The sequence below is a fragment of the Empidonax traillii genome, unplaced genomic scaffold, assembly GCF_003031625.1.
Source record: "Empidonax traillii isolate 1590-97213 ecotype Southwest subspecies unplaced genomic scaffold, ASM303162v1 scaffold1199:size164099, whole genome shotgun sequence".
Lineage (NCBI taxonomy): Eukaryota > Metazoa > Chordata > Aves > Passeriformes > Tyrannidae > Empidonax > Empidonax traillii.
The window spans coordinates 39974-52398 of record NW_020956392.1 but is presented as its reverse complement, the minus strand read 5'-3'; the positions used below and the strand labels follow the sequence as shown (position 1 = coordinate 52398).

At 59.5% G+C, this 12425-nt stretch overlaps 1 protein-coding gene across 1 annotated transcript in view; it reads right to left on the bottom strand.

Annotated features, from left to right (window-relative positions):
- The window catches only part of SLC6A17 (solute carrier family 6 member 17), a 16955-nt gene extending 13463 nt beyond the window's left edge, over nt 1-3492 (bottom strand). The window contains exon 1 of the mRNA XM_027905740.1: nt 3220-3492. The gene's annotated coding sequence lies outside the window, so the exon portion shown is untranslated. The remainder of the gene's footprint in view (nt 1-3219) is intronic.
- Between the last annotated feature and the right edge of the window lie 8933 nt (nt 3493-12425).

The following is a 12425-nucleotide window of genomic DNA, read 5'->3' as shown; positions in this document are numbered from 1 at the left end:
CTTGGGGGGGGGGGGGAGGGGTGTCCCTGGTGGTCCCTCCCTGTCCCAGCATCTCCCCCCTCTTCATCTGCTGCGGAGCTTCCACTCAAACCCCCCACAGCTCCTAAAGGAGAGGGGGAAGAAGCTCCTGATGAAGCTCCTGGTGAAGGATCTGGCTCACCAGGCCCGGGAAGGTCCTGCCCACCCCATCAAGGTCACGGAGCGGGGAAGGGTTGGGGGGGGGTGGAGGGGCAGAGGCACAGAGGGATTTCGGGAGGTGGGAATCCTCCCTCGGAATCGGGCTGGGAGATCTGAGCATCGATTTGCAGCTCCCCCACCCCCAGAGCCCGGGGAAATCCTGCCCCTGGGGCCAGGCTGTTCCGTGCAGGTGGGGACACTGGAGCAGGGAGGAGAAGGGACAGATCCAAGGTCACTCAGGAATCAGGGAGGCCGGGAAAGAGAGGAGAGGGAAGGAACAATCATCCCTCCCGTTGTCCCTCGGTCCTGCACGGCCAAGGGCGAGGGGAAGGAGCCCGGGGTGCACATCCTACGAGCCCAAATCATGGGGAAAAAAACACCTTTTCCAGGCCCTACCTGCTGCTTCCCATGGTCAGGAGAGGCTCTGCAGTGGGAGAGGGATGGTCCTGGCAGAGCCAGTCCTTTGGGAGACGTCCTGCCTTTGGGAAGCATCCCGCTCTTCCAAGCCATGAGAAACCAAGGGCAGGACCCCCCGAACCCTGTCCAACCTCCACTTCCAAACCCCAAGAGGAGATTTTTGCCCAAGGCAGAAGAGTTGCAGCTCCGACCCCCCACCCAGGACCTTTCTGGAACCCCTGTCCCACAAAAATTCCCTCCCACCAGGGAGAGGAGGAGCAGCCAGAGCTGCTCCAAGACATCTCCATCTCAAACCTATTTCCTGCTGGGGTTTGCTCCTCCCCGCTCGGCCTCTGGCTCCACGGGGAAGGGGTTTGCCATCTGGGCTCATTAGGGCTGCTCCCATTCTCCCCTTTTGATAACGAGCCCTTCCAATTAACGCCCAGCTAATTAGAGGGCTCAGGGGTGACTCAGTGCCACCCGGGTGCCTTCACTCCTCACCCCCTCACGCCTGGGGAGGCGCAAACTTGGGGTGGGTGGGTGTGAGGCGATGGGAGAGCACAGGAGAGGCTTTGCTGGGAGCCAAACTCCCATCCTGGAGCGCTCCCATGACCCAGAGCTGGCATTTCCCCCCCTCAAAAGGGGCCTGAGGGGCTCCGTGTCCTTCCCGTGCAAACAGACCCCCCGTCCCGCTTTCGCTCCGTGCCGCGGCCGCTGGGATGAGTCAGAGCTGCCCCCGCTTCTGTCTTACACCCACCCCGCTGGCTCCTGCCAGAGAAGCGCCCCGAGGTTATAAATAACCCCCCCGGTTCCTCTGGAGGGAAGCAGAGGTGGCTCCTCCAGCCCCTGCTCCACCCAAAGGTGCCTTCCCCGTGTCAGGTGGGTTCACATCCCACTCCGGATATTGGGTGCCCTTCCCATTCCAGAACTGGGAGTCCTTCCCACCTGGTGGGTGCCCTTTTCCACCCCGGGTGGGTGCCGGTCCCACCCCGGGGTTTTCACGCCTCGCAGCCGCTTTTTCCTCCGAGAAACCTCCGGAAAAGACCGTTTTGCCCCCGGGTCGTGAGACGGACCCTGGAGGAGGACAAACCTTGGCACTCGGGTTTGTCACGAAGCGCCAGGAGCCCGTTGATTCATCGGCTCTGGGCTCCTTCCCCGTCTCGTTGGGTATCATGAAAACACCCATCAGCTGCAATAACGTGACACCGGAGCGAAGCGACATCATATGATCCCCCCCCCCCAACCCCCCAGGGCCCGCTTTGATTCACCAGATGATCTTTTTCCACTCACATTTTTCAGTCACGCCTCGTAACTCAGCTCCAGCCCAAGGGTTGGTGGCTGAACCCCCAAACCAGCCGAGATTCACCCCCAAAAAAACCCCCGAAGGGGCAGCACGCGGGTCCCACTCTCCCCTCCGTTGTAATTCCTGATGCTGCTGCCACGTTTGTAAACAAACAGTTCCAAACAGCAGCCCGGGATGGGGCGAAAGCAGAGCCTCTCCTCCCAGGGGGGGCTGGTTTTGCCTGGATTTGCAGGTCAGCAGCTGGTTTAGGGTCGGTTTGATCCTCGGGACTCCCCATTCCCTGCCCTGTGGGACCCTGAAGTGGCAGCGTCCACCTGGTTTAAACCAAACCCTTTAATTCCTTTAATTGATTTTGGAGGAGCCACCTCCAGTTCATCCCAGTGGACAGCTCAGACCCACATTTTGCTTCCCTCGGAGCAGCTGAGCTGCAGGCAGAGCCCAGCCAGGTTCCTTGACCTAGTCCTGACACCTCTGGAGAAATATCCGCCAGAAACTCTCCGCCCTGCCGAGAATAGCTCCGGGTTTTTTTCCTACCCGGACCAGAAATAGTTGCATCAGCTCCTGATGGACTCAAACCTCAGGTGCCTCAGACACAAGGCATGATCTGGGGAAGCAGGATTTCACCTTCTGGGTCCTCTACAAAGAGCTGGGAGCAGATATCCCCACGGGTCTGAGCCCCATCTCCCCGGTATGGTGGATATTTGGACCTGGCCTAGCTCGGAACACACACCTTTGGGTGCATCCCCACACCCAGTGCCGGGGATTTCACAAAATCAGGAGCCCAAGCCCCATTTCTCTGCCTCCAGCCCCACTATCCATACTCAGGGAGCAGCATAAAAATAAATAAAAAATAAAAGAAGGGGGCAATTAACACCACACTACACACACCCCCAGAGTTCAGGGGGCCAGGACCGAAATATTCATGGCAGCCAAACGCTTCCTCCTCTCCCAATGTTATCCTCAAGGTCAACCTGGAGGCTGCATTTCCACCCATCCTCAGAAGGGGATGAGCCCCCCACCAACAAGAGCCGGGCAGGCACCCAGTGCCACCCCCCCCAGTGACCCCCCAGCCCCCCGGGGTGGTTTTTGCCGGCTCTCAGTGTCCCCCCCACCCCCCAGCCCTGGATGCCACCACCCTTAGGGCCACGCCTGATGCCTCCAGGCTTAGGTGAACCCTCCATCAACCCCCCCACCCCGGACTCCTCCCTGAGCATCTTCCCCTCCAAAAAAAACCTGCTGGGGAGGGGACACCCAGAGCCAGGAGCGCCCGGAGAGGTGTGGGGAGACCCCCGGGAGCAGAACCCGCGCGGGGGGATCGGGGGGATCGGGGGGAGCATCCTTACCTTGGCGCTGCGGGGAGGACGAAAGCGACCCTATGCCGGGAAAAACCGGCCCGATCCCGAAGGAAACGGCGCGAATTCCCTATGGAAATCACCCGGTTTCCCCCCGCTCCGGTGCGGGGGGGGTGGGTGGGAGGGCGAGACCGGTCGGAGGCTGCCGGTGCTGCGGGAAACCGGGAAAACGGGAGCGGCAGTGACCGGGAAAAAGGGGAGCAGCGACCGGCCACGGCTCGGCAGGGCGCGGCGGGGAAGCTCCGAGGTACCGGTGGCTCGGCTCCGTGTGTGTGTGTGTGTGTGTTTGCGTGTCCCCTGGCCCCGCCACCGCCCGGTGGATGCGCGATGTGCTCGCCCGGCCCCGCTCCCCTTCGCCCCGGGGAAAGGAGGGAGGGAGGTAACTCCGCTCGGCTCCCGAGAAATAAATAAATAAATAAAGGGGAAAGCAATTAGAGGCGAGGGGAAGCAGCGGGGGGAAAGGAAAAATTTAAAAAAAAAAAAAAAAAAAAAGAAGAAAATACTCAATGGGAAGGGACACGCAGCCCTGACGCAGGCTTGAGTCACAGGGCTGCGCGTCAAAGCTGGGGTGCCGGGCCACAACTCCCCCCCCTCCTCCCCAAGCTCCGAGGGAGGCTCTTGCGTTAGAAAAAAACCAGTCAAGTCCCGGCACGAGGGGTGGGCTCGGCTTGGCTGCGGGAGAAAGTAAAACCCACCGAAATGCCCCAAAAGAGCCGCCCCAGGGAAGCCCCCCGGGGGAAGGAGAGTGTTTAGGGGGAGGGGTCACCGCTTTCCTCTACTGTCGTGGAATGGTTTGGTTTGGAAGGGACCTTAGAGATCCAGTCCCACCCCTTGCCCTGGGCAGAGACACCTTCCACCAGCCCAGGTTGCTCCAAGCCCCGTCCAACCTGGCCTTGGACACTTCCAGGGATCCAGGGGCAGCCACAGCTTCTCTGGGCAACCTGTGCCAGGGCCTGCCCACCCTCCCAGGGAAGGATTTCGTCCCAATATCCCACCTAAATTCCCCCTTTTTCAGTGTGAAACCATTCCTCCTTGCTCTGCCACCCCAGGTCCTGATGGATAGTCCCTCTCTGGTTTCCTGGTAGGTCCCTTCAGGTCCTGGAAGGTGCCGTGAGGTCTCCACCTTTCATGCACCTTTAACCCACCTCTAATGCAGATGATTAAATTTGGGATCCAGCAGATCCCAAATCCAGCCCTTGGGGCCTGATTTCTCGCAGCCCCTGAGGCAGCTTTGATGTTTTGGCGTGGGGAGAGAGGAGCCCAACACCAGAAAACCCCTCCCCTCAAAAAATCCCTCACCGGGTTAATCGGGAAAACCACAGCAGGGAGAATGGGGAAAACAGGGAGTAACAATTTGAAAAGTTTTTGATAACATAGGTAAGGAATTGTCCTTCTGATTTTAATCCAAAATGCTGTGAAAAGTGTTTCACTTGGATTGCAAAGGTACTCCTGTTGTCCCTGCAGAAATGTTTGTAAGTTTATTAAAGGAGTTCATGGCTGGCTCAGTACCCCGTGGAAATTATTAAAGTCTTCTGGTCCTAAAAAACCCAAATTCAGCTCATCCAACCCCCGGCAGTGAAGCCTGGACATCTCTGGTGCTGGGGATACTGTTACCAATATCCAGAGTCCAAAAACCCTGACAGGAGGGGAAAACCACATTTACAAGAGACAAACGCCAGAGGATTCAAAGCTCCAGCACCATTCCAGCCTCTGGATGGCAATGGCAATGTTTCTCCACATTCCTGGCCTTTGGAGCCGTTTCCCTTTCCAGCCTATTAGGCACGGAACGATCAATCCTCGCAGGTATTTGGGAGCTCGGCCAGGCGGCTGGAGCGCTCCCTCCTGCCCCCGGGGGAGGAATGAGGCCACACTCCATTACACCTGCTCTTCTCCCAGCTCGGCACGGCACTGGAAAGGGAATAAACCCTTCACACTCGTGAATTATAAAGCCAAAAATCACACACACACACCCTGTAAAATCCCCGGTTAGTGCTCTGCTTGTGGCCGTGTCCCTGCCCATCCCGGAGGGGGATGGACCTCAGCAGGGCTGAGGGAGCTCGGGAATGATGCAAAAAACCAACCTGGATGGGGTGGGAGGTGGATCAAAGCCTGCCCAAGGGGCTGCTCTGGTTCTTGGTCACTCCTTGGGAGCTCCCCCGTGGTGGTTTCTGGGGTTTAAATGGTGTTTTGTCACGGTGCTTCCCGGGGATGGCTCGTTTGGGTTGATGGGGAAGGGAAGGATGTTTCCCAGGCTGGGAAAAAGGGAGGCTTGGACAGGACAGACATCCAGGACACCGGTGGGGACACACAGGGGACAGGGTGGGCAGGCCCTGGCACAGGTTGCCCAGAGAAGCTGTGGCTGCCCCTGGATCCCTGGAAGTGTCCAAAGCCAGGTTGGACGGGGCTTGGAGCAACCTGGGCTGGTGGAAGGTGTCCCTGCCCTTGGCAGGGGGTGGGAGGAGATGATCCTTAAGGTCCCTTTCCAAGCAAACCACTCTGTGATTCCACAATTTTCTAATTTCCAGAGATGGGGAATGTTATTGCATCCAGGCACCGTCTCCGTGGGGAGATGGGCACGAACTGGGAAGGATGGGAAGGGATCCCTGGGCTGGAAGTGCCAGCAGCAGGAACCTCCCTGCACAGCCAGATTAATCCCAAAGGAGATCCAGAGGCCTGATTAAGGGGGGGGTCTTAAGCAAAGAGAAATCAAGGAACCTTATTAAGAGGGGCTGACCCAGCCCTTGAGCTCCTCTGCTCCTGCACATCCCAGCAGGGAGCAGGGATGAGCCTGCTGGGAGATGGGCAGAGGGCAGCTCGATGGTCACCTCAAGGTGTCAGAAACCCTCCCCCGTGGATTTGAAGATCCCCCTTGGACTGGCCAGAAAGCACCACAGCGGTGTTGGTCGGGGGAAACCGAGGCAAGAGCTGCTTGGTAAACTGAGGCAAAGATTTCCAGCTGTGCCAGAGCCGAAAGCAAAGGCTGGGCTGAAAACCAGGCTGGGTCTGGGCTCTGCCAGGGACATTTTCAGGCCCAAAATCCCGGGTTGCAGCCCACAGCAGGGCTGAGCACAGGAGGTGCCACGGGCAGATGAGAGAAGGTTACGGCTGCGTTCTGCTGAGGCTGATTCAGAGGCTGAGGCTTAAAATAAAAAATAAAAAAAAAACTAAATAAAAATAAAAATACCCCCCAAACCCTCTGCCCGGTACTTTTCCAAGCCCAGCCTGAACAGCAGGAACAGTCTGGATTAAAGCAGAGCATGAGTAATGTGTCTCCTGGAAGAGCAGTGCCCCGGAGAGCTGGTGAAGGGCTGATTCCACGGGCCAAGGCAGACGCATTTCCATAAACGCTGGAGCAGCAGCCTATAAATAACCTCCTGAATTTACCGCTGCTCTCATGTGACCCTGATCCCCGCATTTCCCGCTGCCATCTGTCACCATGGAAATGGCATCGCGGGGCCACCAACCGTTCATTCATGGAGCAGGGCCGGGGGAGGGGGCTCGGAGCCGGGGAGGCTTTTGGGGAGGGTGGAAGTTGTGATTTCGGGAGGGGAAAAACACCGCGGGGAGGCTGAGAGAGAGAGAAAGGGGGAGAGGACGGAACGGTCCCTCTCCCGGCAGGGATGCGGCAGAGCCTGCGTTTCCCTGGAGCCGGGAAGGAGCTGCGGGAAGGGAGGGACGGACAGACGAGCCGGGATGGACAGAGAAGAGGGATGAAAGGATCCTTCAGGGAGTGAATCCCTGCCCCGGGCAGTTGGGAGCATCCCCAGTGAGCTGCCGGCATTTCCCACCCCATCTCCCCCCTCCTGGGGAGGTGCTTTTGCCACCCCGACCCCCCGCCCTGTGCCTTTGGGAGGAGACACCCGCCTTAAAAATTCACCTCTGCTGGTGAAACACCGACTTTCCCCCCCTAAAAAAGGAGAGACGGGGTGGGAATTAACAGGCCAGTGAGCGTGGAGCTGCTGGAACGCTCCGAAGATGATTTTCCACCTAAGCTGTCAAGCCGACCTACATTCAAGTGATAATAATTGCAGGGGATAAAGCCCTCCGGTTTCTAAAGACGTATTTGCCCGCAAAGCCAGGGCCTGTCACGGCTCGTTCCCGGCTGGAGCCGCTAAATCGGAGGGAAAGGAGCAGACTCTGGGAAAGGAGAGCCCGGCCTGACTCAGAGCACGGGAATTTCTGGCTCTTACGGGGCATTTCCCGCCCAAGAATCGCAGCTCCCCGTGCCGGGATGTTCCCCCGTCCCCCGAGGCAAAGGGATGTGTCCCAGGGTGCAGGATCCCAACCAGGATGTCCCCTGGTTGAATTTGCCTTTCCCCGTGCCAGGGATGCCTCACGAGGGGGGCACAAGGGACAAAGGGACACTTGGGACAATCCAGTCCACACTGGTGGCACTTCCAAGAGCTCCCCAAACCTCCTGGGTCACCCAAAAGCGGGATGAGAACCCTACAGGACAGCACATCCTCGAAAAAGGGGTTGATGCCAAATAACCCCGGCTGGAAACATCGGGAATGGTGAGGAAAAAAAATAAAAATAACCTTTAAACCCATTTATTAGTGACCTGAATGAATTTGGCCCTCATGTCCCTCCCTGTTGGTCTCAACTCACCTGTTGCTCTGCAGGGCTGGAAGGAGAAGGGGCCATCTATTTCTGGCCCGGAGATGATGTTTAAAAGACAAAAGGGTGGTTGGGAGCAGGCAAAGAGCCGTGTCTGAGCACAAGAAATAAAACCACACTGCTTCCCTCGGCCCCCGGGGGGGACAGGCATGCAGGGAATAAAGGGGACTCTGCACAATAGAGGGGGAAATAATAAACCCCAGCCCAGGCAGAGGAATGAGAACCATGTCCCACGGCCCCTGGGAAGGGCTCTGAGCAGCGGGACGTGTTTTAAAGAGCTGCTGCTCCTGAGTTCTGGTCTTAATTTGCCTGCCATGCCAGCGGGTTGGACACGGCTGAGGCCACGTTGTGCAACAGGGAGCTGGGGAGCACCAGGGTGGTGCTGCACTGGCTCGGCCTGTCCCAGCATTTCCAGGTGGTTTTTGGTGGCCTGGATGCCGTTTTGGAAGGGATTTGAGTGATCTCAGGGCACTTTTTGAAGGCTTGGCCTGTAGATTGGGTGATATTGCTCCCCACACCACCCCGCCCCTCGCTGCCTGCACGCCCTGGCTGAGCCACCTCTTTCTCCCTGGAGGGTTTGCGGCGGGATAGACCCCCAAAATCCCTCCCTCACAGCCAGATCCAGCCCCCTCCACTCAGCACAGAGGTCTGAGTTGGATCTGGGATGGCCTCAGCACCCTGGGGAGCCGCAGGATCCTCGGACATTCCGTCCTTGGGAAGGAAAACAAACCCCCTGCAAAGGGCTCCTCGGGCTCAGATCCCCCTGCACAATCTCTGCCGGCTGCGCTGCTCATTCCTGCAGGAATAAAGAGAGATCTCAGCCCGATTTTGGGCCAGTTCCTCCCAGTGGGACCTGTGTGTCCCCTCCCTGAGCCCCCGAGGGAGAGCACAGCCCAGCAGGGAGGGAGCTCGCTCTGGTTCCTGCTGATAATTCCCAAACCCTCCCCCACCGTTTGTTCCTCTGATCCTCGCTCCGACCGTGCCACCTGCCTGGTGGACTCAGCAGGGTTCGAAGTGCCAAAACCAGAGGAGTTTCACCCCAATCCACACACCCTGTGGGGAGAAAAAGCACGCCCTGGGCTCTTGAGCCAACCCCGCCGAGCTGCTAATCACCCTCCTCCCTCCCCTAGGGGGGAGAAACAACCCCCAGCAACTCGGCACGCGGTGTCATTTTCTCCCCAGCTGATGAGAAGCGGCCAAATGTCACCCAGCCGGTCCCCACCGGCAGCTGCTTCCAAGAGGAGTCTCCCAAATCCCGCCCCGGGGCCGTGCAGGAGCAGCCCCGGCTGCCGGGAGCAGATGGCAACCAGGCGGCCACCTGTGGTCCCCACTGTCCCCAGCGCTTCCCTGCTGTCCCCGGCCTGCCAGAGCAGCTCCCCGGCCGCGGCAAGGGCCGAGGGAGCAGCTCCAAATGGTGGGATGCTTCCCACCACATCCCCGAAGGCTCCCACGGGACTCCTGTTGGAGCTCCTGTTTCAGCTGCCATGTGATTCTGCCCTGGGTATATTTTAAGCGCTGCCTTTGACGTCACCCCTCCTTCCCCAGGATGCTGCCTGCTTTCCACAGGTTTTCCAGGCGGAACGGCTCCCAGATCTCCCTCTCAGCTTTGCCCCGGCGGGCACTGAGTCCCCCCGGCCTGGATCAGCCAGGTCAGCCCTGGGCAGCGAGCAGAGCTGCGGGGGAGGGAGGTGATGATGATGATCCACTAATGATCGGCTCGGAGAGAGCGAGGAAAAGGTGGGAAAACCCTCAGGCTGTGAGATTTCTGGCTCACCCGACAACTGGATTTGGGGCAGGACTGGTCCATCAGCCCCACGGGGCAGATTTGGGAAGCGAGGCACGGAGAGACGGATCCACCCTGGTGTGGATGGATCCCACCAGGCTGGCGTGTTCACCCTGCTCTCTCCTTCCCTTTGGAGTGAAAATTCCTCCCTGTGTCCCAACCAACCACCTCGACAAACATGATCCAGCCGCTCTCCTGTGTCAAACCAAGCTCTGCATCCTGCCCCGGACCGGGATCGAGCCTCCCAGTCCCTCACCTGCCAGGCTGGAGCCCCTCCAGGAGCAGGATCCGGCCTCGTGGGGTGAAGGACACGGGCAGGGACGGAGCTGCACGGGCTCTGTGCTGGTTCCAGAGGCTGGGCAGGGCTTGGCAGCGCTGCAGCACAGCACACACCGGGCTGGGAGCTGGCACAGCTCATCCCAGAAACATCCGCTGTGTTCCCACAGACCTGGAACTCAAGAGACACCCACCGTGTTCCCAGGGACCCTCCCCGAGCTCGTCCAGCCGCGTGGGCTGAGCCAAATCTCCTGCAGAGCAGCAGAGGGCAAAGATCCCACCCGGGAATTTTCCCTCCTCCCGGGAATTTTCACCTGCAGCTCCACCCCGGCACTTCGCCCTGGATCTCAGTGCCAACGTCACACGAGCGAGTGCTCCGTGTCCTTCCTCGGATGTCCCGAAGCAGGAGGTGCTGTGGGACACCCACTGCCCTGCACGTGGCTCAAACCCCCCCTTCACTGCCCTGGGAGCACCCCTGGCCCGAGAGACCCCCCAAACATCTGCCTGAGGGACCCTTTCCTGCTCCCAGACCCCAGGAAAAGCTGGATTTTTCTCTTTGGATCCCCTTGGCCAGGTGTTTCCACAGGTTCTCCTGCATCTCACCTGCCGTGGGATGTCTCCACCCACGATCCAGCCCCCGTTGGAGCGGTAAAACACCGCAGGGCTCGGGGCTGGGAGAGGTCGCTGGCAGGACCAAAGCAGCTGATAAAAAAAACCCCAAACCCTCCCATCCCAGGAATTCGGCTGGAAACCATCACCCACGTGAAGGCAGGCGGGTTGGGATGAGTTGCCCCGCTCTGCCCTCCCTCCCTCGTGTCCCCCCCCAACCCTCCAATCCCCCCAACAAGGGGCTTTCACTGGGTTTGATGACAGAGCGAGCCCTGAGGAGCGTGAAGCGCTGCTGGAGAGGAGAGCCCGGATTGCCAACCCTCCTCCCCCACCCCCGCTGTGCTCAGCTTCCCATCGGGAAGAGCCCGGGCTCCCCACTGGATCTGGCACCAACAAAGGCACCAACAATCCCCTAATTAGCCCCGGGGTTGATTCTTCCCTCCCATCCAACAGCACAGCCCCAGCCCAGCTGCGAAGGAGCCGAGAGGAGGAGGAGGAATCAGGGATTGAGGAGCGTTCCTGGCCGGGCAGCACCTCCTGGGGTCCCACAGGAGCTCTCCCACTCCCACCAGGGATGAGGGATCACGCCTTGAGCATCCCCGAGGCTGCTTTGCGAGGTGCCAGGAGAGGAGGATTTTTCAGGCCAAGGCAGGATGTGCTGCAGTTCCACAAGGGGCTGGGAGAGGGGGATTTTCATCCTTCCCCGGGGCAGGGGTGGCAGCAGGAGGTGGCTGCTGTCAGGAGGGGAGATGTAATGGGAGGTGATCCCCTGCAGAGAGGGGCCGGCTGTGCTCTGGGATCTGTCTTTGTTCCTGCTCCTCCCTCCTGTGCCTCTGGATTCTCCTCCTTTCCTCATTTCCAAGGGCTACAAAGTGGGGGTTCCCCTCTCGTGCCCCATCCCTTCCTCTGAAGCTCCAGCACCGTCTGGAGCCGAGAGAATCCTCATCCAGAGCTGGGATCAAGCAACACTTGATAGGATCAGGGCAGGATTTACTCAGGCCTCAGCAAACAGGGCTTTCCTCCCTGTCCTGTCCAGCAGTGCTCGGAGCTTCGGGTTCCACGTGGGACACCCCCACACCCCCCCAAAACCGGCCCTTCAGTGACCTCCTGGAGCATCCCCCGCTGGAAACGCCCACCCAGCTCAGCCTGTAGGCGGGAAACCATCCAAACAGCAACCGCCTGTCCTTCCCTATCCCATCCCAGCATCCCCACGCCTGTCGGCACCGGCAGCCGCTGCCAAGACAGCAGCACGTTCCATTGTCCGGCTCGGCATCATCCGCTGCCACCCGCCAGGAGCTCCGGGCTCCCAACAACACTGGCAGCGCCAGAGAGACCCCGGAGGAGGCGAAGAGACAAAACAAGCCGAGAAACCAACCCCTCGGAACGAACAATGCAGCTTTCTGAGCCCGGGATCGTCCCCGCTCCGGGGCTTGGTCTCGGCTCAGCGAGGATGAGAAAGGGACCGCCGAGGAATGTGGCCACGCGGGGGTCCGCGGGGAGGGGATGGGGGGGGGGAAGGACACGGGGGGGTGTTCGTGTTCGGGAGAAGGGATTGCAAAGCCCCGTGGCCTTTTCAGAGAGTTCGGGCCCCGTTTTGGCTGCCCCACCTGGAAATTTAAACACCCCCCCCCCCGGGGGCTGAGCACGACCCACGGGTGTGGGAGGGGGCTGTGAATCAAGGGGGGAGTTTGGGGTGGGAAGTGGGGGCTCTGAGTCACGGGGGGAAGTTTGGGAGTGCAGGGAGAACCTGGATAAAACAGAAACCATTCAACCAGGCCGATTTTTTTAAGGACGCTTTAACCTTCGTCTCTGTCTTACCCGGAATTTACAGCTCCTTCAAAAAGGACGCTCGGAGCTGGAGCCAAGGACACAGAACACGTGGCTCCATCCCTGCAGCTGGAACGGGGAAGGT